The 3,205-nt window shown below is 37.1% G+C and overlaps 1 pseudogene; it reads right to left on the bottom strand.

Annotated features, from left to right (window-relative positions):
- Window positions 1-776: 776 nt before the first annotated feature.
- On the bottom strand, window positions 777-2,081 carry LOC121040885 (26S proteasome regulatory subunit 4-like; annotated as a pseudogene).
- Window positions 2,082-3,205: the final 1,124 nt, after the last annotated feature.

The raw sequence follows: 3,205 nt of genomic DNA, 5'->3' as shown, positions 1-3,205 counted from the left end.
ATTTTTTAAATATTTTGGTCAAGTTGCAGCAGGGAACAGTCTGGCACAGCTCAGGGTAGAAGAAAATATGTGTTAAAGCACTACTGTTAGTGGTACTGTCCAGATACTTTGAAAAAAGGTCAAGAGCAACGAAATGACTTTTGGGAGGTTTAATTATAAGTAATTTTATTAGTTACTATATGAAATACTAGCACACAGTATATACGAATGCCTTTGGGAATTAAACGAACACAAATTTTACACACACAAAAATTAACCTGAACCCATTCTTTGTAACATAAACAAACATGAGCCCAAAAGAGACCTTAGACTTAAATATAAAGAATAAAGTTACAAAACTTTTAGGATGAAACACATTAGAATACATTTGGAACCTTGACTAAGGCACAGACTTTTTAGAAAACCAAAGAAAAATATATAAAAAGCAAATTGACAAGTTAGTTTGCATAAAAATTAATAGTCACAGATTGAAATAAAACATTTGATAAAGAAATTATTTCTTGTTTTTTGTTTATTTGTTTTTGTTTTGATTTTTTTGAAAAGGAGCTTGCCTTATTTGGGGGAGAGTACCGCACGTGACCAACAGATGAAGGCAGCCCAGCGGGCACCCTGCACATCACACTCAAAAAGGGACACAGGAGGTTTTACTAAGAAAGATCAACTGGAACATGGGTTCCTCTGGGCAACTTTCCCAACCTCATACCTCTGAGGAGTCAGGACACTCCGACAGATAGAGCCCCTCAGGGATGCCGCCTTGTTTTTTGTTTTTGTTTTTGTTTTTTATAAAGAACATTTTCTTTAGATTTTTTTGGAGTCTTCATTTGTTGCTTTCATTCTATGTTCTCTCAAGGCCATCAGACCAACTTCTGTACAGATTGTCTGGATGTCGGCCCCAGAGAAGTCATCTTTTGCCATGATCAAGTCATCCAGTGTAACATCATATTGGCCAAGGTCATCCTGCTTGCGTGCATCTGAAAGACGTGCTTCTTAGTCTTTTCATCGGGCAGGGGGAACATAATTTTCTTGTCAATGCAGCCTGGTCTGGTGAGTACTGAATCCAAAGTTACCATTTGGTTTGTGGCCATGATCACTTTCATGACACCCCTTGAATCAAATCCATCCAACTGGTTCAACAGTTCCAGCATTGTTCATTGAATTTCTCTCTCACCACTGGAATTTGAGACATAACTTTTTGTTCCAGTGGCATCAATTTCATCAATAAACACGATGGATGGTGCATATTCTTCTGCAACTCGAAACAATTCCTGAAGGAGGTTAGGCCCATCACCTAGATACTTCTGAATAAGTTCAGAACCAACCACTCAAAAAAGTGGCTGAGGTTTGGTTTGCTACTGCTTTCCTAATAAGGTTTCACCTGTGCCAGGTGGCACAGAATGACCCCCTTTTGGGTACTTTATGCCCCTCTCTTCATAATATTCATGATAAGTTGGAGGAAGCTCCACAGATTCCTTAATTCCCTGGATTTGGTTGTCCAGCCCCCCAACAGCAGCATAAGTTTCCTGGCGGGGGTGCTTTTTTACCTTCATCACTGTGATCAAGGGTCTGTGTCATCCATGAGCACCTTTATGATGGCATATACCTTGTGGCTAAGCAAGACCGAGCAGCCTGGCTCCAGCAGATCCTTGTCTACAAAGTAAAGAATGCTGACGTAGTGTTCTGAGCCCACAGATGTAGACACGATGGCATGATTGCCCTCAATGATCTCTTCCAACATTCCTACTGACATTGGGTTCCCTTCAGATCATCCACCTTTGATCTTTCCTCCTCTTGCTTTTCTTCTAAAAGTTTCATTTGTTCCCGATCTCTAATGAATTCTTCTTCCATGAGAAAATAGTCTTTTCAGTAACTTTAACTGGCATGGAGTGTGAGGTATCTCCGTGTTAGCTTGCTGACAGCATCTGATCTCCTTGTCTTCTTTTTCTTTTTCCCCACTCTAGTTGGCCCGGGAGGTTTGTATTTCTTTTCCTTGTCCTTTTCATCCTTCTTGCCACCTCCAGGGCCATGACCACCACTCTGACTTTGACCCATCTTGCTTCAGCCCCTCCAACTGCCACTACCAGAAGTGCTGATAATGAAATTATTTCTGAAATAGATAAAAAATTTCAAAGTTCAATAATAAGAAAGAAAACAATCCAATAAAAAGGAACTCAAAATACTTGAACTAAACTACAACAAAGTAGAATTATGGATAGAAAATAAGCACATCAAAAAAAAAAAAGTTCAACATCTTTAGGCTCTAGAGAAATGCCAATTAATACCAAAATGAAATGCTACTACACACCTGCCTACAGGAATGGATAAAATTGAGGCAAATAAATAATCAAAACTGATCATACCAAGAATTGGTGAATATGTGGAGTGCAACTAGAAATCCTGTACATTGTGGAAGAACTGTAAAATTATATAATAATTCTGGAAAATAGTGTGGTCATTTCTTATAAATTTATATATATGCTAACCATGTGAACTAAAGATCTCTCCCATGTGTTTACTCCAGAGAAATAAAAACATATTTGCACATAGCCTTTATGCAGAGGTTTATCATAGCTCTATTCATAACCAGTAAAAAGTATAAACAACCCAAATGCCCCTCAATCAAGTAATGGACAAACTCTATTTATCCATGAAATGAAAGTAATAAAAAGAAATAAACTACAGATACATGCAACAAAAAGAATCAATCAAACACATTATGCTAAGAGAAAGTAGGGAAACTCAAAAGGCTGTGCAAGTATTCCTCATAACATATTAGCAAATCACATCCGCAATGTTTAAAAATAATTATATTCTGTGACTAACTGGGATATATTCCAGATATGCAAGTCTAGTAACTTATTTGAAAATCAGTCAATGTAATATACCACATCAATAGGCTAAGAAGAAAATCATATGCTCATATCAATGGATGCAGAAAAGGCGTTTAAAAATCAATACCCATGTATGATAAATACTCTCACACAAACTTGGAATAGAGGGGATCTTTCTCAACTTGATAAGGACACTTTCAACAAATCTACAACAAACATCATGCTTGACATTAAAAGAGTGATTATTTTCCCTGTAAGTTTAGGGACAAAACAAAGATGTCCACTCTCATTCCATATAGTACTGGAAGTTGTTCCCATTTTAAAGAGTAAAAAAAAAATGGCAATAAAAATCATACACATTGAAAGGAAGAAATAAA

The sequence above is a fragment of the Herpailurus yagouaroundi genome, unplaced genomic scaffold (genome assembly GCF_014898765.1).
Source record: "Herpailurus yagouaroundi ecotype Mexico unplaced genomic scaffold, PumYag 29, whole genome shotgun sequence".
Taxonomy (NCBI): domain Eukaryota; kingdom Metazoa; phylum Chordata; class Mammalia; order Carnivora; family Felidae; genus Herpailurus; species Herpailurus yagouaroundi.
Note: the sequence above shows the minus strand (reverse complement) of the source record. Positions and strands in the feature narration are given on the sequence as shown.